General features: G+C 38.5%; 1 pseudogene; it reads right to left on the bottom strand.

The window, feature by feature from the left end:
* Nucleotides 1–18,953: 18,953 nt before the first annotated feature.
* LOC141249466 (ATP-dependent DNA helicase PIF1-like) lies at nucleotides 18,954–20,003 on the bottom strand (annotated as a pseudogene).
* Between the last annotated feature and the right edge of the window lie 4,299 nt (nucleotides 20,004–24,302).

The raw sequence follows: 24,302 nt of genomic DNA, 5'->3' as shown, positions 1-24,302 counted from the left end.
GCAGTGACCGAAGTTAACCGACATTGACCGTTGAGCATGAGTGTTGACTGTTGACCACATGACCAATCCTAACCATTAGATTCCAAAGATCTCATTATTAAGAGATATCTTTATTTCTCACTTTAGTATCTATTCCCATGACCCTAAATTTAAACAATCTAGAATAGGGTTACTTTATAGTTATTTAATATGCTTGATATACCCTAAGATTAGACTCTATTACTCCTCCTACAAAAATATTTTTGACTTGAAATCTTTTATCAAAAAAGATTGTCAGTATAATTGTTCTGATTGATCCTTATCCACGATATCCTTAATAATTAATAATAGAAATACACTATTTCTTTAGATAAGTTTATAATCTTGTCTGTGAATTTAGTACTCTTTTAGTTAGAACCCTGACCCTGTTACCTTTTACTCCCATCAGTCTTAGGCTCCGTTCGTTTACCTAACTTAAATGTTAATAAGCTAGCTTATTTAGTAGTTTTTTTAGGGGTGTTTTTGCCGAACGACCATTCAAGTCCAAAATTTTATCTAGATGCAAAATAAGCTAGTTTATCATGTTTCAGCTAGCTTTTCTGCATATTTTTCTTTAAACTTACAATCTAGTAGGAACTGGATTGTTGAAGTTAAGCTAGTTTTTCTCCGTATTAAATTCAACTAGATAATTCAGCTAGATGGAAAATTAAAATCTAACTAGTTTACCGAACGGACCCTTACTTCAATTTGAATTAAACGTTGTCACTGAGACTTGTTTTTACTCCTTTATTCATATTTGATTATTGCTTAATTAGTTATTGGAATGTTTGTTTTTTTCCCTCTTTTATATAGTAACATCTACCTGATTATGTATATAAGTTTTGAAATTTATGATTATTTTGGAATAGATTTAATTGGGTTAATCAATGTTGAGTTTGGCTTTTGTTTTTAATATTATTTTATCTACCTAATACTCCAGAGTTACAACTAATAGTTGTCTTTTTACTGAGAACCTAAATTATCTGCCTTCACAGACAATAAAAGTTTGTTGAAAAGAATAATTGACTGAAAGGGTGTTTAATAGAAATCAGATATGATATCAGAGACAAATTAAAGTGTCTAATAAGCCTGATATGTCTTTATAAAATTCTACTGTAAGAAGCTCTACATGTAGTAAACTTGTATAAAATGTAGCAACGAAACAAAACTAAAAAAAATAAAAAATGTAGATGTACTAAATTATACTTGTAATGCATGAATATTGAAAATGAATAAAAGCTTACTGTTAGTTTCTCAGGTGATGTCAAAATCCAATACTAGCCAGTTGAGAAAAAATTATAGCGCCCAATGAAAAACTTGCTTTGTCAAGGCATCAATTTATAGTCCCTCAATTTTGAAAGCTTTATGATGTAATAAAAAAGGTCATTTCACATGATTAAAATAAATTCAAATTTTCATACTAATCCAATAGACGTGTAGTATAACTGAGATTTCTAATCCAACCATTAATAATTAAGCTAATGTTGGATCCTCTTAATCAAGGTTCATTGACATACGAGAGAGCTCAACCCAAGAATGTGAAAGCGACTGATCACTATTTACTATTGTCATTTATAGTAAACCGAGAGCTCTCTCTTTTTACTTCTCATACATACACACAGTATTATCGCAATTACGTCTTCGCGGGCACTTTCCCCTTTTCTTCTCCCTGCCTCACGCAATTAATATTATTTTACTTCGTAACCATCTTTCACGAATGAAATCTAACTTGGGTGTCGGAGAGTCAAATCCAGAGGCCTCCCTCCTCTGGGTTTGATACGCAGGTACACGAAGACCATTACAACACGAAGCCCATACCACACAAAGATCATCCTCAACTTCACGAAGAGCACTTTTCATCCATCCTCAAACAATCTCAAGCCCTCGCGTAGAGTGTTGACTAGACAAAGATTCCCGGGCTCCAACACTGGCGCCGTTTGTGGGAACTCTCACGAAGCTAAGACGATATTTTTGCGATGGTAAGACTAGAAGGCCTTCCGAGTAACAACGCCCATGAAGAGCGATCACCCGTCAATCCGCGCCCCAACTACGCGTGGGTCTCCCAAGAGGAATTTGAAGAATTGGAAGACTGGAGAGAATACATGGAGAACCACGTTCGCTCCTCAAAGGGATCCCGCCGCGACAGAGGCACATGCAAGAGCACCCCCTTTGACTATTACTCTCGTGGTACGTACACGGATACGTACAACCATTATGAACACACCCCACACGATCGAGAGCACAGGCGCGGCCAGGAGCAGCCACGATTTTCGCAGTACCAACCGTCTCATGAACAACCATACCAAGAAGAGCCTTACGCGAGAACACCAATGTACGCTAATGGCCTACCTCCTTTCCCTCACAACGCCTACTCTATGTATGCTCCAAGGCATCCTCGTGAAACCCCTACTATCTTTGCGGAGCACATAACGCGTACGGCTGTACGCAGCGACTTTAAATACCCATTGGTGAAAGACTACACGGGTAAGGAGGATCCTACTGAACACGCCAGCCGATATAGATACGCCATGCTCGCAAGCAACGTCGACGATGCGACGATGTGCAAGGGTTTCCCAAACACTTTATCCGGAGCAGCTCTGAGCTGGATTCTAAGTCTCCCCAAGGGGACCATAAACAGCTTCGCGGACCTGGAAAGTAGGTTCTTCAGCCATTTCAGCGCCTCGTGAAAGCAAGAAGTTGTAATGCAGCACACAATAGGTATTCAACAGGGTCCGGACGATCCCCTAGCTGACTATGTGGCGAGATTCAGGCTATTGACTTTAAAGACGACACAACTTGCTATGCGTTCCTTTGCGGATTGTGCAACGGTACTGAGTTCAAGGAGTGAATGAGCAGGAAAAAGGGGATCACGTATGAGGGGATGTTGGAAAGAGCCTACGAACAGATCCAAGGGGAGATACTAATAGGCCAGGGTTCGCTTAGGCAGAGTCAGAGAGGTAACCAGTCCTGGGGTCCGAAGAGGCACCTCGATCAGAACAGACCAAAGAAGCATGAGTATGATACGCGAGCAGGCGTCGCCCAGCCTAGGGATCAGCAAGGGAGGTTCCAGAGCCAAAACCTTATGGCTAATGTCACCCAGGGAGGTAACCAAAGGGGGAAGAGGGCGATGGAGCGGCGACCAGTATGGTGCGAGAGGCACAACACCGAAACATGATTCCTCGGAATGCCGCTCCATCAGACGAGAGGTAGATATGGAGGATCGGAGGGTAATGGTTGCGCAAAGAACTGGGACAAATCCACCACGCCAAGACCAGAACAATCGCGGTCAAGCCCAGAATTTCCCTCAGCCTGACGGGTTTGTGGGTATGATTTCGGGAAGGCGTACCCCCAGGCTCGCGAGTAGGACTGAGCATCGGAGAGCATCCAATACCACCCTCCCATCGGGAAGGCCCTTAATGCTCGTAAGGGAAGAGAAGATGGAACTGTATCGAGTGACGTTCAGTGAAAAAGACGTAAACTAATGGGCCACGCGAAGTGCTGATCCGCTTGTGATTCATATACAACTCGGTACAAAGATCGTGAAGAGGGTAATGGTAGACACGGGCAACGCAACTGATATTTTGTATTGGGACGCCTTTGAGAAATTGGGCATAGATAAAAGCCAACTGAGGCCAACACAATTTAATCTGGTGGGTTTCATAGGTGATTCAGTGAAGGCGTCCGGTGTGATCACGCTGGAAATGATTCTCGCAGACGAAGGGGGTCCGCGAAGATAGTGTTCTGTGGATTTCCTTGTCATTCCCATGACATCCTCAATTACAGGAGAAATTGTGAAGCTGCTATCTGGTTCGCGAGATGTCTTTGCCTGGACTCCTCACGATCTCAAGGGAATCCCGCCTGAGGTTATGAGCCACTCTCTGACAATCCATCCGGACTCAGTGCCGAAGAGGCAATGTAAAAGAAAACAAGCAGGGCCAAAAAAACGTAGCCGCAGGAACAGAGTTGGCGAAGCTCATCAAGGCAGGGTTTGTAGAGTCCGTTAAGTATCTGAAGTGGCTCGCGAATGTGGTGATGGTTTCAAAGAAGGATACCGGCAAATGGTGCATGTGCCTAGACTTTACAGATCTAAACAAGACATGCCCAAAAGACAGTTACTCGTTGCCCTCTATAGATCAGCTTGCTGACTCCACTACTGGACATGAGGCTTTAAGTTTCCTAGACGCGTACTCAGGGTATAACCAGGTACCCATGAATCCCATCGACGCCGAACATACTGCCTTCATCACGGACAAGGGCACTTTCTGTTATAAGGTGATGCCATTCCGGCTGAAGAACGCGAGGGCGACTTTCCAGCGCCTTGTGGATAAGATTTTCAGAGGAATGATGGGAAGGACAGTAGAGGCGTATGTAGATGATATTGTCATGAAGAGAAAAAAGCAAGAAGACCATGCACGCGGTCTAGCAAAAGTTTTTGATACTCTACGCAAGTATGAGATGATCTTGAATCCTGAGAAATACGTCTTCGGGGTGACAGAGGGAAAGTTCCTGGGTTTTCAAATCAGTAATTGGGGGATCGATGTTAACCCCACGAAGGTCAAAGAAGTTCTGGACATGGAACCGCCACGAAACATCAATGAAGTTCAAAGATTCGTCGGATTCGTAAATTACTTGGGAAGGTTCTGCGCGAAACTTGTCGAACGGAACTTACCGTTTTTTTATGTGCTGAGGAGACCAAAAAACTTTTGGTGGATAGATGAATGTACAGAGGCGTTCGCGAAGCTTAAAGAACAACTCAGCCAGCTGCTAACGTCGTCTTCCCCTATACCAGGCGAGAACTTGTAGTTGTACATCTCAGCGAGTGAAAAGGCAGTGAGCGCAGTGTTAACTCGCGAGACACAGAAACCCGTCTATTTTGTAAGCAAGGCGTTGATCACAACTGAAGAGCACTATGCCCCGATCGAGAAGGCTGTCTTCGCGTTGGTCGTAGCGGTGCGCAGACTAAGTCCATACTTCCATGCCACACCATCCAGGTATTGACTAAACTCCCCTTGCACACTCTCCTTCACAGGCCCACGACTTCCGGATGGCTCACGAAGTGGGTGATCGAGCTGTCCGAGTTTGACATCGAATACAGACCCAAGCCGGCCATCAAACCACAAGCATTGCTAGATTTCATAGTCGAGACCAGTTTTTGCGAAGCTATCTGTGCAACCGATGGGAAGACATGCCAGTCATACGTAGACGGGGATGTGAATGCAGAAGGGTGTGGGGGTAGGCATAGCCCTCATCTCGCCAGAAGGAATAATCCACAAGCATGCAATCAATCTAAACTTTGTCACGACCAATAATGAAGCTGAATACAAAGCACTGATAGCGGGGATGGAAATTGCGATCTAACTCAGTGGAAAGGGTGGAATGTTTTTGCGACTCCGAGGTAATAGTGCAACAAATGCAGGGGATATATGAGGCCAAAACCGGTAACCTACCAAGATATCTCGCGAGGGCAGGAACCCTCCGTTCTCTATTCAAGCAATTCCTGCTCACGGTCATCCCTCGCGAAAAGAACGAAGAAGTTGATAATCTCGCAAAGATAGCATCCAGGTTAAGGCTGAAAGAGGAAAGCAAAGATTCTAAACCCATATGGACTCGGCGAAGTGACGAAAGAGGTTGTTGACGATTGGCGAAGTCCTATCATTGAATACCTGGCTAATGGTATCGTTCTAGAAAACCCTCGTGAGAAACGCAAACTAGAAGTACATGCAACACATTTCTACATCAACCAGGGAGAATTATACAAACGGCGGTTCATGAGCAGGGAGTTACGGTACCTCTCAGTAGAAGATGGAAGAAACATGATCATAGAACTGCACGTCGGCCTATGCCGAACACATGCCGGGTGGAGAGCGTTAGTATACAAAGCCTTGTGCCAAGGGCACTACTGGTTAACAATGAGAAAAGATGCACTTAAATACGCACGCGAGTGTCAAGCATGTCAGCGTCACGCCTTAGCATCTCATCAACCGGGGATAGAGATGCAGATCATGGCCGGTCCTTGCCCCTTCACGATGTGGGGTTTGGATTTATTGGGCCCTTTCTCACCAAAAGCGTCGGGTCAGCTAGAATTCATCATTGTGGCTATAGATTACTTCATGAAGTGGATCGAGGACGTGCCACTCACGAGCACGACCGTGGCTAATGTAAAGAAGTTCCTCTGGCATAACGTCATTTTCCGTTATGGGTTACCACATGAGATATTTACGGATAGAGGGCCGCAGTTCAACACTCCAAAGCTTGTGCAGTGGTGCGACGACCTTGGAATCCGTTTGAAATTCACGTCGGCTGCACATCTCCATTACAACGGTCAGGTGGAAGCCGCAAACAAAAGCATCGTCACCGATTTGAAAAAAGCGATTAGACGGTGCACGTGGAAAATGGGCAGAAGTACTCCCGCTAGTCTTATGGGCAAGCCGTACCACCAGCAAAAAAGCAACGGGCGAGACTCCGTTCGCGTTGGCGTATGGGATTGAGGTGGTTGTCCCGGTGGAACATCTTTTTCCTAACGACATAATGCTACACTTAGATAACAACGCGAACGATGAGAAGATGCAGATGGAACTCCAGCTACGCGAGGAAATCAGGGCTATGGCTTCCATTCGGGTCGCTAATTACAAAGCCGGGGTCGCCAAGTATTATAACAAGCCTATCAAAGCAAGAGGATTCACGAAAGGTGACCTCGTTTTGTGCAAAACTGAGGGCGGAAAATTGGATCCAAGCTGGGAGGGGCCCTACATCGTGGATGACGAAGTCGCCCCAGGAGCATATAGGCTGAAGGACTTTACCGGTAACCGCATCACAAACTCTTGGAACGTGATGCGGTTAGGAAGGTATTATCCTTGAAGCCTCACCCATCGGGTATGCTAACCGTAGTGCTAGCTATACGGTCATTACCAGAAATTGAATAAAAATCCATCAAACGGAGGAATAAACTAACCCCGGCACGTAGTTTACGCGAACTTCAACGTACGACGTACCATCTATGGTAAAAAAGATGCATATTACAACTCAATAAATCAAAGTGAAATAACAAACTTTTTTTCTCAGAATACCAAGCCTTCGTTACACGAAGCACTCTAAAGGCGTATAAGCCTCTAGTTAAACGGAGCAACGCCAAGTAAGCCTCCCTGGCCCAGGAGCATTGATCAAATAAGCCTTCAGGAAAATGAAGCAAAATCCTCCAATAGGAGAGACACTGCCCGAAAAGAAGAAAGAGGTAACTCACACTACTCTCCTTTTCTCCTCAAAAAAGTGCATGTCTCGCAAAGACCTTACCAACTGAAACATCGCGTACAGGAAATGAGAAATTATCGTCTGCAGAGGAAAAACGCTCACAGGCAAGAAAATCTCGAGCAAACAGGTAAAACTCGCGGTCCACAAAGAAAAACCATCCACCACACGCGTACTCACCCTTATATCGATCTCGAAGGCAAAAGAGAAACGTACAACACGAAGCTCCTGGTGGCACCACTCCAAAAGTAGACCAGGATGGAGCGAAGAGCTTAAGGAGAAGAAAGCATTGAACGCCAGAGAAGGGAGACAAGGCGGACCATACTACCAATTATCACGCTTATTATTTTCAAAAGTTGTACGATCATATGTAAGGAAGTAGACATTATATTGACAGAAGGTAAAACAGTTCATTAGCAAAAATCTATTCTTACTATTTCGTGTAGACTACACAAAAAAGAAAGGGGAGTAGCATATAGTGAGTCCAAACGAAGAAAAATGCAAACTTCAAAAGTACAAACAAACAACAAATGAACATTACAATCAAAGCATATTCACCCAGAATGGTTCGGAGAAGGAGGTGGCGACGCGAAGAAAACATCGCCATGATTAGGAAGAAAATGGGTTTTTTCAGGGACTACTCCGCCATCAAGATTAAAGATTGAACATCCCAGGCCCTCCAGGGGGTCCTCACCATCATCAACAAAAGTACCCACCGGGGGAGGAGTGTATGGTGGGGGAAACGACTCGTACCCCATTCAATCGTTTTTATATAAAACAAAGTCCGTAACCCCTTTCTTCTTCAACTGCGCTTTGGTCATGAGATGATAGAGAGAGGGGCGGTAGCTGCCATCATAGGAGGCACGGTAGGATCTGCGATGTCCGCCTACGTATTCATTAACAGCCTGGAAGCGAGCATCCCGTACCTACTTCACGTGCTTTTCTTCCAAATCAGCAATTTCCTTAACACGCTGGGCCCGCAGGGTATCTAAGTCTTTCTCAGCACGAATTCGCCCTTTTCTCTCCTCTTCAATCTCCTTTGTGGCTTTCTTCAGATCCTCGCAAAGGGAGTCGACAACGTCACTATGGCCCTCCTCGTCCGTATGATGAGAAGACGCCCTATAGATGAGGTTGCATGGCCTGGATAACAGTCAATTAACACTTTTCTAAGTATGAAATAAGATAAACACAAGCGAAAAATTACCAGAAGCAACAACTGCTCTCGAGAAACGACCCGTTGTCTAACTCCTCTTGAATGATCGGTGGAAAGAAGAAGAAGCTCAGCATCATTAGCACAGTGGTCGTCTCTATGGACGGGATGACATCATCAAGAGAGCCTTCTCGCCTGGAACTTGAACCAGCTTCGCGAACTTTCTTAGCACGGAGTACCACCCTTTTTGGGAGAAGCGTAAACTTTCTTCCTCTTGCACGACCCACCGGCACCACCGCCAGACGGTGTTTTGGAGTGACCACGAGGATCAATAACTAGCTTGTGTTTGCGAGGGGCACTGTCAATGCCCTTGGATACCTCCCCACCACTAGACTTCTCCATGCACGCTCACTTTGCCCTTACCACGCTTCGCGTCCGCATCAGGCAAGGAATTGAGGAGGTCAAAGTAACTTGCACCTTCACAATAAAGAAACATTAGACAAACGATAAATCTATCCCAAAAACATTAAACAAAGACACAACCAGGAGGAGGATGAGGAGGGCTGAGTCCCCTCTCTTCACGAAGTTTAGGGGTTCGCGAACGAACACGCGTAGAGAAGAGGACGGGTAATCCGTGTACTTATCAAGGTACTTGCGCTGATATTCTTATCCACAAAAATGTTTGGAAAATATAGACTAGTTTGGATATGATACCCGAAGGTATCTTCAGGGGGAGGCCGTATCAGGAACCACTGTGTTTTCCATATCGTCTCATTTGTGGGCATCTTCCAAGCCAAGGCCGAGGACGTACGCATGGAATATAAGCCTTGATTGCCCGTAATTTTCTTAGGAGAATAAACAAAGTGAACGCGAGGCCGAGGGTCTTGCCCCAATGTTATGGGATCGCATAGTATAGACCGCAACGGCCCGCCAGAACATCGGGTGGAGCTGAGTAGGGCTAAAGGCGATTTCCCTCTAGATATATTTTCACCCATGAAAGAAGGGAAAGACCAAAGCCTCCCTCCATCGCTTGCTTACTGATCGCGAACCACCCATCATAATGGTACGCCATCTTGCAATACTCCTCAGGAAGCGCCAGGATGGTACCCTTGGGTAAAGGATAAAGACTCGCGATCTTCTGAAGTTTTGCGAGAGTTAAGACGGTGCACCCCTAGCGAACTCATTTCCCAAGTTCTTCAGACGATAACCCGAGATGCGCCCTATATAAATCTTCACCGGCGGACATGGGTCCTTGTAACCCTCTGGGATTTCTATACGAGGCTCCGCGAGAGTGGAATTCCCTGGCCTCAGAGCTGCCAACGCTTCTTCCCTTTGCGCGAAGACAGTACGTATAGGAGTGGCATCGTGAATGGTGTTAGAGGGAGGAAGCGCTAGATGAAGAGGTCGAACACAAAACATTTGAAGAGCTAGAACCTAAATTAAGCATGAGTTACTTCTCAAGGGTTTGATAAACATAAGAGATTCTCCCGAAAGTCATTCAGAGAAAAACTAGGGTTCTCGCAAAAAACAACATTTATCATTCCCGAGAGAGGAACTCAGATGCTTAATTCCGAAAGAAAAAAGAAGGCCAAAGGATAGGGGTAAAAAGGGAATTTTCCTATTCAAACCTCGAAAAGATGTGAAGAAGTTGAAACGGCGGAAGCAATGATGTGACAGGAGTTTGAAATGACAGCCGTGATGTGACGGTAAGGAAGTGGAACGGTCGAGAAAGAAAGCGGAGAAGAATGGGCGGCGAGAGATTAAATCTCTCTGGGTAACGCCAGGAAAGGTTGGAATGAAGGTTTCCCCCCCTTTCCCCAGCGTTCCCTCCCCCACCTCGTCGATCCGAATTCTTCCCCACCGAAGTCACATGTCAAAAAGAAGAAATCTAACGACGAAACAGATAAGAGAAAAAGGGCCGGATTATAGAGGAAATACTCATCTGACATGACGGCCGGAGAAGCAAGCGGAGGAGTAGGAGGTTGGACGGAGAGCCCACGAAGCCTACACCGAGCCAGCGGAACCAGATTAATCTCTGAAAAATAAGAAGATCGCCGGAAAAGATGGAAGATCCGAGGGAGAGTTCTGAAGAAGGAAGAAAGAAGATAGGAGGGAAGTGGATAAATTGGGCGGAAGATCCCCTTTTATAAGCGGGATCAAGGTGTCAGACGCCCTCCAACCAAATACAGACTCGTGGCAACGGGTAGGGACTCACGTCTATGAATGCTCAGAGCAATGCGAAGGGTTTTCCAACGGGTAAGCTACGTTTTCGTGTGCCGAGCATGTAAACCTAGGGGGTTGGATGTTGGACCCCATTTATCAAGGCCCATTGAGATATGAGAGACTCGGTCCGACAAGGAAAAAGCCCAAGGCCAATTATGGATTCATCCTTAAATAGAGGTTTGGAAGGTGAAAGCGACTGATCACTATTCACCATTGCCATTTATAGTAAACCGAGAACTCTCTCTTTTTACTTCGCATACACACACACACACAGTATTATCGCAATTACGTCTTCGCGAGCACTTTCCCCTTTCTTCTCCCTGCCTCACGCAATTTATATTATTTTACTTCGTATACCCATCTTTCACGAATGAAATCTAACTTGAGCGTCAGAGAGTCAAATCTAGAGACCTCCTCCTCTGGGTTTGATACGCAGGTACACGAAGACCATTACAACACAAAGCCCATTACCACACGAAGATCATCCTCAACTTCACGAAGAGCAGTTTCCATCCATTCTCAAACAAACTCAAGCCCTCGCGTAGGTGTTGACTCTGACGAAGATTCCCAGGCTCCAACAGCTAACTCACTCCTTGGCATTGTTGTATTTAAAACTTTATAAACTTGTCTATTATGATTTCTTAATGTTTTTTTATAGAGATAAACATTCAATTAATAACGGTGTTTAAGTGTTTTAAAATTCTATAATCAACAAATTATTAAATCCTATAGATAAAATGACAATCTCTTTTTTCTGAGAGGCTGAGATGTAACTCTAAACTAGGGTTGCATAAATACCAAAGGACCGCAAAACCGGACCGGATTGAAATGACCGGACCGGATCGAAGGAATTTCGGTCCGGTCCCCGGTTCTAGTAATTCTGAAATTCCGGTTTCCGGTCCGGTCCGGTCCAAACTCGGATAGACCGAATGGACCGAAAATAGTTTAAAATAAAACTTGTCTCTAGAATTTTAAAGCAGTACAAGCCAATAGTCTTTACCAAATCAAATGTCAGGCTACACCTAAAAGGTAAAAAAAGAAGAAGTAAAAAACATTAATTTCTAAGAAGTAAAAAACATTAATTAAAAAGTTGTTCTATACTTGTACAGTACTATCACCCTGATAGTTGTTATGATTTGCCTTCACTTAGCCCGTTTTTATGGAAATATAGTTAATTAAGTTCTATAATTCGACACCACTAAGCACACTGACATATACATACAACATCGAAATTTGGTGTACAATAGTATGGAAGTTATTTACAAGCAACAAAAGGAAGTGAGTTAATATTTTAGAAATTCTCGATCCAACCGGTCTTTGGACCGGACCGGACCGGGGACCTGACCGGACCGATTCATTCGGTCCGGTCCGGTCCCCGGTCCGTGTAATGAAAAATTGCGATCCACCGGACCGGGCCGAAATTTTCGGTCCGGTCCGGTCCGGTCTATTTATGCAGCCCTACTCTAAACGATCCATGGAAGAATAGTATATTATTAATTGAACATGGGTTTTGCCAAACTAATAATTAGAAGATATATATATATTTCATTTTAAATCTATCTAATATACTATAATTTTAAGGGATGTAAAAAATTTCTAATATGAGCCTAATACACATTAATTATATCATAATTATGTACAAAATTCACATCTAATACTCAATCTAAATAAAAACTAATAATCAAAATCAATAGAATCTTATTTGTGTCACCACCTAAGCCCAATAAGAAAAAATAGACCTATGGATAATTTAAAAAATCGGAATATTTGAGTCCCAAATATTTGGAACGTCTAATTATTCGTAGCTATGTCATACAAGATATATATATATATCAATTAATCATCTGATATGAAAGTATATTATATAATATAAATAGATGTTTGTGTATATAATAAATAGATTATTATAATATTATAATTAGACCTATTTAAAATAAATTAGAATTATACCTACATGAATATATTTATAGTATTTAATATTAGATTTATTTAACATTGTATGAAATAAACTAGAATTACACCTACGTGAAACATAAATAAAACTCATTATATAAGCTAAAATATTGACATATATAAGACTCGTGTTTCACACGTGCAACAGGATTCTAGTAACAAATAAAATAGGTACTTGCAAAGTTAATTTATTGATAATATAACCAGCAACGATGTATATGTGACGCTATATTCTCAGTTTAGGATAATGTATCTGCATGAAAACACAATATTTTCTACACCAGAAAACTCATACAACAATTATATGAATAAAAGAAATTGAAAGGGTCTGTTTGAATTAACATGGTGAAAAAATGAAACATTTCAAATAAGCCTAAACTTGGGCCCCTCTAGTAATCGGGTTATGGGCAATAGCCCAACCTACACAAACCATTAGGCCGGCCCTGCAACTTAATTAGCAATTAACTGTAGTAAATTTGGGGTGACATTCATTATATCAAGCAACAACGAGCTGCTTCCAAATCAGTTTATAGAAGTATTAAATAATGAGAATTTGATTAAGGTACCAAAAATCATGGAAGAAGGTTGGATGCATGTGTCGAACACGAAGACGCATGTTAGAAAGATTCAGTAAGATTTTTAGAGGTTTGATGTCTGGCGTAGAATGACTATTATAATATATTTTTAAATGGAATCGAGTCAACAAAGAAAAGGATTTTTTTTGAGAATATGAAAGTTGAAAGAATATATTCTGTAAACGGAACCGCTCAGAAAGTAATTACTGAATTGGAACGGAGGTCTGAAGGAGACGCTGTTACAAACAGCGTCTCCACCCTCAACTTTTTTTTTTTAAAAATTACACTAGAACCGCTGTTACAAACAACGGTTCCAGCAGGGACTTGCAGGCGATCTGGGTTTCGGAGGGAAACGCTGTTGCCAACAGCGTTTACCTCGTGTATAATTTATTTTTTTTATATTTATCTTTTTTTAAATTGCTTTCTTATTTTTTTTAGATTATGTTTTTTTATAAATTCATTTTATTTATTCAATATTTTTAATAATTTCATTATAATTTTATTGTATTTGTATTATTATATATAATTTAATTTAAGCATTATATTTTATAAATATATAATTTAGAAGAACTTCATTAACGTATACAAGAACTTCATAATCAACGTGAATTGTACATGATCTATATCAGTATCTTCCTCTGCTATTTCTCGTCCTCAGTATCTTCCTCGTCCTCAGTATCTTCCTCGTCTATTCCTCGTCCTCATCATCGTCACTTTGCTCCCGTACAACTGAAAAAGTTGGACCGTCGTAGTCACTACGCTGCCGTACGTAATCCATAGACGGCGGTCTTGTAGGAGAAATGTAACTACCATATATGTTTGTTGTGTTCGCGGGGACCTGATATGAAGACCCTGATGCCCATGAGCTAGTAGCATATTGGGAAAATGATGGTACATTATCCTGCGATGCGTATGGAGCTTCATATGACATTGGCCCAGGAGTATACTGCATAGGCTGAGGAGTATACGACATCTGCTGAGTCGGCTGAGGAGTATACGACATCTGCTGCGTATACTGAGTCGGCTGAGGAGTATATGGCATATGCTGAGTATACTGAGTCGGATGAGGAGTATACTGAGGAGTATATGGCATGGATGAGGGCATATATGATGGCATAGACGATGGCATATATGCTTGACTCGGAAAGGGCATGGACGAGGGCATATGTTGTTGTTCGCTAGATCCACTCGTACCTTGGTCGTTCCAAAAGAACGATTCATCCACGCTCAGCTGGCTAAGCACATCGTGGCCCTGAGGAGCAACATGTTGTCCCTATAAAAATAGAAAAACCGTGTAAGTATTCATGATAATTAAATATTGTAAGGACAATAGTATATTGAACTCACTGTTTGAACCTGAAGCAAGAGTAGCGGTCCTCCAATTTCCTTTTTATTTTTCTCTGATGCCTTACATAGTTCACGATAGAGTGTTGCCAAAACAGCTGATCCCCAACTGTATGTTTCAGCTTCGGCGAAGTCCTCTAGCAGCGGCAAAGGCAGTAGCTGTACACGATTACCACTGGAATCAGGGAACATTGTTCCACCCATCATCATCAAAATGTACGCACGTGCGTAGCATTTCACTGTATCTTCATCGGCATCCTCCGGCAAAAATTCGTAATTATCCCTTAGCCATGTCATGCTCAATGATGAGCCCTTCAAGTTTGTTGGTTCGGGATCTGAGCCTAAGAGTCGTTGAGCAACTTCGCGCCATGCATATGCAGCAGTGCCGGTAACTGCTCGTCCATCGACACGCAACCCTAGTAAATAGGCTACATCCTTCAACGTAATAGTAGCCTCGCCCACGCCCAAGTGAAAGGTGTGGGTTTCAGGTCTCCACCTCTCGACCAATGCAGTGAGTAGCCCCATATCCAACTTGAATACACCGGCAACCCTGGATATGCTGTGGAACCCCGCTTGTCGAACATAGGCCTGTACTCGTGGGTGAGGCGCCCACCAGTTGCGGGTGTGGTGTCTACCCTTGATACTATAGAGAGTCTGCATTCCCAAGTATGTTACACATTTTAATATGGTAATGACAATTACAAAAGTTAATGTCAGATGTGAAAACAAATATTACAAACTAAATTAGGAAACTTACGTAATCGACACCATCTGCCACATCCGAGGACCTATGCTCGTGTTGAAGGTAAAGAACATTTGAAGCGTCCATTTTTCTTTGGATATAGAAAAAACAAATAATTCATCAAAATTCATAATAAATAATTCAGAGAATGAGGTCCCACTCATCCAAGAATAGTTGTTGAATCCATCCATGACTATCTAATAATATTTTAATAATTTTAAGGGTCAAACTTCTAATAAATAATTCATTTTAATCTATTTTTATAACAAAATTAAATAACTATCTTAAAATTCATGCATATACACAAAATTTAAACATGTATTCACAGTTATAAAATATTCATGCATATACACAAAAAATTAAACATGCATATATTAAAAATGCAAAAACAAAAATTCGGGGGGAGGTGGGTTTTAGAGGGATACGCTGTTACTAACAGCGGCTCCCTAAGGCTTACAACGGGAGACGCCATTCGTGACGGCGTCTCCCTTTCTACTAAATTAAATTTTTAACTAAGTATAGTCATCCTAGATTTCTATATTATTCTACATTTATATATTATTCTACAAAAATACTAAATTAAATTTCTATAAAAATATTAAATTAATTTTTTAACTAAATATAGTCATTCATAAATTTTTACTATATTATATTTGTAACTAAATATTGTGATTCTAAATTTTTATATTATATTTCTAACTTTAATTATGCTAAAAGTATTACATTATACTTCTAACTAAATTATATTTCTACTAAATTAAATTTTTAACTAAGTATAGTCATCCTAGATTTCTATATTATTCTACATTTATATATTATTCTACAAAAATAAAAAATTAAATTTCTATAAAAATATTAAATTAATTTTTTAACTAAATATAGTCATTCTAAATTACTATCTTATATTTCTAACTAAATATAGTCATTCATAACTTTTTACTATATTATATTTGTAACTAAATATTGTGATTCTAAATTTCTATATTATATTTCTAACTTTAATTATGCTAAAAGTATTACATTATATTTCTAACTAAATTATATTTCTACTAAATTTAATTTTTTAACTAAGTATAGTAATCCTAGATTTCTATATTATTCTACATTTATATTACTCTACAAAAATACTAAATTAAATTTCTATAAAAATATTAAATTATTTTTGTAACTAAAATATTGTCATCCTATATTTCTACTAAATTAATATTTCTACTAAATTATATTTGTAACTAAATTAAATTTCTACTAAATATAGTCATCCTAGATTTCTATATTATTCTACTAAATTAAATTTCTACAAAAATACTAAATTAAATTTCTACAAAAATATTAAATTAATTTTTTAACTAAGTAAATTTCTACAAAAATACTAAAAGTATTACATTATATTTCTACAAAAATACTAAAAGTATTACATTATATTTCTAACTAAATTAAATTTCCTCAAAATTACTAAATTAAATTTCTACAAAAATACTAAAAGTATTACATTATATTTCTAACTAAATTGTACTTCTACTAAATTATATTTGTAACTAAATTAAATTTTTAACTAAATATAGTCATCCTAGCTTTCTATATTATTCTACTAAATACTAAATTAAATTTTCAACTAAATATAGTCATTCTAAATTTCTATATTATATTTGTAACTAAATATAGTCATTTTCAGTTGATTTGAAACTATGAGAAGAAAAATATGAAGAAAATTACCTTGCTTTGTTAGTAGATTTCGGTTAATTTTCCGGTTGATTTGATACTATAAGAAAAAAAAATCAAGTTAGTATAATGTATATCAAGTGAAATCTTAACAAATAAATTGGGGATTAAACATTACCTTGCTTACTAGCTCAATTGAAAATTGAAAGAACTGAAATGAGATAAATTTTTAGAGTAGTGTTGTAGTATATATGTATGTGAAAGAGGGTGTATTTATAGTGTGAAGGGAGGGGCATGGGTGGGGGTTCACGGAGTGAGTTATGTCTGGTGGGTGGGTGGGAGTAATGGATGGTGGGTGGATAGCAGACCAGTGCAGAGCAGGGGGAGAGGCCACGCCTTCGGCCAGTGCATGCGCGGACACGTTGTTGGTAACAGCGGTTCCGCTGCGAACATGCAGAAAAAAAATGTTTTGTAGTAGAACCGCTGTTACAAACAACGGTTCTACTTAATTTTTTTAAAAAAAATTGTTTTCTGTTGGAGACGCTGTTACAAACAGCGTCTCCTTCACACCTCCATTCCATTCCCGTAATTTCTTTCTGACAGATTCCATTTTCATATTAATTTTTTTTTACTTTCATAATATGGAAAAAAATTCCAAAGAAAAGTCACGCTTTGCATGAGGTCTGGACCTTTTAGGCCATTCGAGTTCGTTTACGGCCTAAAATAAGCAATTTTAGTATTTTTTGTAATTTCTATTTTAATCATGTTTCAGATACTTTCGCATTAGCGTTTACCTTTCAGTATTTAAACACTTTTGAGATATAGCAGTCATTCTTATCTTAGAGGAAGGTTCCGGTAAAACATATCTTAAGGTGTGAAATGAAAGTAAAGTTATATGTGAACATTATTATCTTATATGTGAACTTAGAAGGCTTATTTGTGAACCTAAAATGGTGTACTATGATAATTGCAACGATTTTAAAACCTAATGCAGGGTTTTTGATGCATTGATCACTCTACATTCACATATAAGTACATTATGTGCATATATAAGATAGTAATGTGCAAATATATTTTTATTTCATTTCACATGTTAAGATATGTTTTCACCTTATCCTAATCCGTCGCTTGAAAACTTTGTTTTGGTTTTCGTTTTATTTTCGACATCAGAATGACCTGATTCTGAGGTCTTGATTGCCAAACCTTCCTCGCTATCATATGAGAATGAGATCTTAAGGGCAGAAATTGAGGATTTGATGAAAAAATGTCTCATTTGAGAGACCATAAATCTATGTTTTGTATCGGTCCTTGTAGTCCCTAACAAAGGAAATCAGTGGTAAATCTGTGTTGATATGATAGTAAAGTCATCAACAATATAAATATCAAGTATCCATTTTCAAATCCTCATTTGAAATAAATATTGATGAGTTGGTAGGTTCTAAGAAGTTATCAAAGATAGATCTGCGGAAGCAGATATCATCATATCAAAATGAGGCTTGGAGATGAATGAAAAATGTTAGAAAATTTGTATAAATTAAGTCAATTTAGATGAAAACAAAAGGTGCTCCCAACTAAAAGTGTCCAAGTATGTCTTTTAAGAAATGTATAAATAAATATTTAAAATAAATACTATTAATAAATTTTTATATTAGATTTACCCTAAGATTAGACTTTAATTTGCTAGCAAGTTACATTGCAATGCCCTGTAAGAAGGGTAACACGCTTAGGATAAGGGCTCTCACGAAAAGGCTTATCTATAAATCTTATCATCTTATCTCTTTGGATATGATCTTAAATGAGATTAGTTTTACACCTTTAATGTAAATGAATTCACACGAACTTTAGTTATTCAATATATTCCTATCTCAATAATATGTATCTGAATATTAATTGAACTAGTGTAAGACCCGTGTCATGCATGAGCTTGAAAAAACTTATTGTTTAATGTTAATTTTATTATATAAAGACAACTAAAAATATATATGAGAAATAAATTATTGAAGATGCAAAATATAAACGTACTTAATTGTAATACAAATATAATCTAAACATTGTTAAACACTTTTTTAAAAACAACGTTGGTTGTAGTGTTCGACTGTCTTCCTTCTTTATCGCATACTAATATCTTCAAACCCTTCTTGCTTGTTACCCTCGAACACGCAACGTAAAGTTGGCCATGAGTGAAAACAGCTCGTGGAAGATAGATACCAACACTTGCAAGAGACTATCCCTGACTCTTGTTGATTGTCATGGCAAAACAAACACAAACTGGAATTGTCTGCGCGTGAACTTGAAAGGGAGTCCAGAATCAGTAAGAGTCAACGACATCCGGGGGATCAAGACCGAATGACCAATGTTGTTAGCTGATATAATGCGGCCTTTTTATAACATGCTTACCAAGATCAGATATAATTAGCCTTGTTCCATTGACCAACCCTGCTGATTGATCAATGTTTCTAAGCAGCATAACAGGGACGCCAATCTTTACTTTCAACTGGTGATGTGAAATTCCAGAAACTCTTACTGTCTTTAAATAGTCTGGTGTGTATATTTCTGTATTAGCATCTGGATGAAAATCTGATTTGCATAGGCTATCAGAACTCAAGTACTCAATTTCTTCTCCCGGAAGCAAAGACAACACAAAGTGATTAATCTGTTCTACCTCTTCGTGTGTAGGTGCAAGAATTGCGCGCTCTTCAAAATAGTTGGAAGACTGGTGAACAGTAGAAAGAGAAGGATAAACTGTTTCAACAATTGCCTCAATAGGATCAAGATGGAAATTGTGTACCAACAAATCATCGGGGATGTCGATAGTGGCCTCTCCGTCAATGTCTTCTCCAATATCTCCATTTCCGATGCTCAATATCCAATCAGAAAACTCTTTCACTTCTTCTCTTTCGTTAACAGTATTTCCTTGTTGAATTCTCATGTTTTTCATCAATGTCAGTACTTTGCAATGCTTCCATAAGTAGGATGAATTAATAGTTGCATACACTATATCATGTCTGCTACCCTTTGGAATAACCGGAAGAATTTGTCTAAAATCTCCTCCAAATATAGCAACCTTACCTCCAAAAGGTTGATCACCAACGTTTGATTTAATATTTAATATTTACATAAACATGTAGTAATCAAATCTTTAAGTATTATACAATTTAATGATGCTATGGAGAGAAAAAATACTTACGTACATGTCTGAATTGGAATATTTAAATATCAATCTACCTAATCAGCGAATCTTTAACTATTATATAATTAAATGATTCTTTAACAAAAGCAAGTTTAAAACTACCCTAATAAAGCATGTTTAAAATTACCTCTTCATCAATTGCTATAAAGTCACAGGAATTATACTGACCGGGACATCCTCGTTTTGCAACTTTAAAAAGCCGAATGACCATGACTGTAATAGGAAAGTTAGGTTGACTACTGATTATATCAGCAATTGATTTTGATTCAGTTATTGCTCCTGCAAAATTTAAATTAAAGAAATATTAGCAATTGAAGAAATAAATATATTAGATAAAATATAGGGAATATATATGAAATATGGAAATTTTGTGGCCTCTGATTTTCATTTTCATTATGAATCTGTAAAATATGATTCATATGGTTGTAAAATATGATTCAATTGATTTTCATTTTCATTTCGTGACATGTAAAAAGATTGATGTTGGCTGAAAACGGAAATCAAAATGGTTAAAACACAGCAGAATGGTTAAAACAGGTATCCAAATCCTTAAACTACATTGGAAGTTGCTGAAAACACAAATGAGATATGATTAATCTGAAATTTTGAAAGGAAAACCTTTAAAATCTGATTCATGTGTTGTATTATAATATATGTGTACCTTTTTGCTTCCTATTAGCAAGTACGATAAACGTTTTGTAACTTAACTATATTGTTCCTCTTTTTAGTTTTCTACCTCTACTTACTTATTTGTAGAGGGATAGATTGATTGATTATGTCTTTGTTTGTGTATAGGGTTTTAATGGTTTAATCATTAATGAAAATAGTTGGATAAGACTTGATAACCTTATTAGACTGGTTTAAGGTTAGTTCTCTATTGTGATTTTTATTTTCATTATGATTCTGTAAAATATGATTCAATGGTTGTAAAATATGATTCAATTGATTTTCATTTTCATTTCGTGACCTGTAAAATATGATTCATATGGTTGTATTCTAAATTTCTAATATATGTATACCTTTTGCTTCTTATCAATTGTCATCAAACTTGTGTCTTCAACTGATTTTGATTCTTTCACTGCTCCTACAAAATTGAAATTACAATTAATTACAATTATTGATATCTAAGTCTTATATTGCTGTTTTGATACTTTCAGGTTTAGCTGGAAAAAGATTGATGTTGGCTGAAAACAGAAATCAAAATGGTTAAAACACAGCAGAATGGTTAAAGCAAGTATCCAAATCCTTAAACCACATTGGAAGTTGCTGAAAACACAAATGAGATATGATTAATCTAAACTTTTGAAAGGAAAACCTTTAAAATCTGATTCATGTGGTTGTATTATAATATATGTGTACCTTTTTGCTTCTTATCAATTGTCGTCAAGCTTGTTTCTTCATCTGATTTGTCACCCTGCATGACCGAAAACTGAGAAATTGGCTTACACTTTGGTTGCTCGTCCTGCAAATAGCATAAATAATGAACACTTAGGTTAATCAACAATAAAACTTAATAGACTTTGAATCATGTGAACTGTGGCTTCATACCTTGGTTTATAATGGAATTGTGGTTCTGTAGAGCTTCATTGGGGATAGACGTTATTTATATAGTTTAAGTCTTGATTTTAGGGTTTCCTTTTGATAGTGATATATTATGATTGAATTGTAATATGGGCTGATTCACATAAAGAAACTGCCATATTCTAACATTGTATTATTTTTATTTGTGCATATTCTATGCTTGAAGACATGTATGAAATGGGCAATTAAAGATATTGGCCTGATTTATTGGTTTTTCTTTTATTTTCGTTGGTAGATTGTGGAGTTTATTTGAGTTCAGGAAATTTTAATATATTTTGCTTGATTTATTTGGTTTAGTCGTTTATTTCTTGGGACAGATTATGGACAAATTTTGGCAATTTTTAAAAGGTGTAGGTAGCAGCTCTTTATAATTGGTTTATTTTTCTGATTTAGGTCGGAATGCATTTAGGTCATTTTTTGGTTTAGGAATGAAATAATGGCTCTATAATCTCGTAATAAAATATTATACATTAAATGGGTCCCGCCTGTTTGTAGGTTGTCTGTATGAATGACATCTGGCAATTTTCTCAACTTTAACTGTGAGAGCGACACGTGGCGAGGACGAATTTTAGGTTGTTTATGTATGTTCCTTTAGTATTATATAGGTAGATTGGTAACAGATGGCAGTTTAAATATTTATCTAGATTGTTAATAATCGATTGGTATAGTGATTTGTGACATTATTTCAGAAGTTTTAAATTCGAATCATGTAGAGGTGTATATGAAGTCACTGGTATTAGGAGGGGCTTACCACTTTATGTGTCAATAGTCCCCCACTCTTAACATAAGAGTACTTACCGATAGAACCAGACATATGACTCAAATAAACTAGTAAACTGATTAGTCGGACAATAAAATTTCGGTAAGTTAACTCTAGGGGTGGGCCTGATCGAAGGTTGAAGACGAATTCAACCCGTTATTCTAATTTCGTTTAAAAAACAACAATTTCTATGAAGTAGTGTTTAATACATGTGTTTGGTTGGACTTTTATTTTTCAAAATCCTATGGCTTTTACTTCATGAGAACTTACAATTCTCCCATATCACAGAAATTAAGATGTACACTCATCTAGATAGGGTCTTTTACGAGCATAAAAACGACCAAAAAATCTCCATAAGAGGAGGACAGAAAAGCCTGGGAAAGAAAAAAAGTATGTTACGTGATAAGTTTTCTGTTTCGCAAAGAGAGCCATGTATATGTATGAAGTTTTACATATAAGGACAACACTGTAGGTTTTAAATAAATCATGTTCTGGATCGTATCGAGTAGCTTGAATCGACTAGCTCTTATAAAAGAGTAGCTCAATCAGTTCGATTAAGTGTTTTAAAGATAAGGAAGTTGAAAATACGTTTAGCTAGTCTAATCTCCAAGTTAAACACAACAAGCTAGTTAGATAGTGTGTTAGAGTTGCAAAAGGGGAGATTAGCTACAATAATTTAAACTTAAGATTGTTAGATGATAAGCTCGGCTCAAATGCAAGGATTTTCCCAAGGCGAGAACCCTAAGCTTCTACTAAGCTTGGGATAAAACTCACCACTAATAGATTATATTAATCAAGAGTAATTACAACACTTAGTAACACTCTCTCTCAACATAATATGGCGTTCAACACAGTACAGAAAATCATCTCAACTCTCAAGGTGATTCAAACACACTCACTAATTTCACGCGACCTTGGAAAAGAGTAGCTTTCCTCTAGTTAACACTCTTTCCAATTCTCTCTTGCTTTCTCCTCTTAGCAAGTGAAGTTTTCCTAAGCACTCAACTCTCTAGCTTTCTTTTTTTTTCGCCACGAGGTAAATTTTTTTATTAAGGACGTGTCAAATGTTTACAGTCCACCACCATACAGTCTACGCATCATAGCCCTACCCCTCATAGAATCTGTTTTGATCTTGTAGATCATCCTAAACATACATGCACTAATAATTTCTCCCCCCACACCTTCTACATCAGTAGCCCTATTATTAAAAATTACACCGTTTTGCAATTTCCAGCTATAATAAGCCACCCCTGTAAATGCAAGTAGTCTAGTTAGATAAATATTATTAGATCTCTTGTTACACTCCAGAAACCAATGCCACCAACCCATAAGATTAGGATTCCTAATCTGAATCCCCTTTCATGGAAACATGATGTCCAGAATACGTCACACAACTTCACACTCAAATCATAGGTGCTTCTCGGTCTCAGGTTCACTACCACAAAGTACACATAAATCTGTATCCACACCACCCCATATGTGCATTCGACCCCTAGTAGGAAGCCAATTAAGAGTAGCCAACCAGTAGGTAAAAGCCCATTTCCTCGACTGAATCCCCTTGAAAACAATATCACACCAAGGCATAGTGGAATTTCCATGTACCTATAGACCGCGATAGTGTCAACTCTACCATCCATTCGCTGAATCCTCTCATCACTGGGTCGAACGCCATGGAATCTATCACATAAGGCATTTCGAGCAGCTAAGATAGCCTTCCAGAGAGAAGAACTGCCAGCCACGCCTCTACACGTCCAAACATCACCATTCTTAATCAGATTTTTCCTAGCCCAGTCCTGCCAAATACTTGGTCGTCCCACACTTAGATCAAAAGCCAGTTTGAATAAGAGCGTTTTGTTCCAAGA

The sequence above is a fragment of the Phyllobates terribilis genome, unplaced genomic scaffold (genome assembly GCF_046119375.1).
Source record: "Phyllobates terribilis strain yellow unplaced genomic scaffold, ASM4611937v1 Scaffold_4574__1_contigs__length_59379, whole genome shotgun sequence".
NCBI lineage: Eukaryota > Metazoa > Chordata > Amphibia > Anura > Dendrobatidae > Phyllobates > Phyllobates terribilis.
The sequence above is the reverse complement of the archived record's forward strand: the minus strand, read 5'-3'. Positions and strand labels throughout refer to the sequence as shown.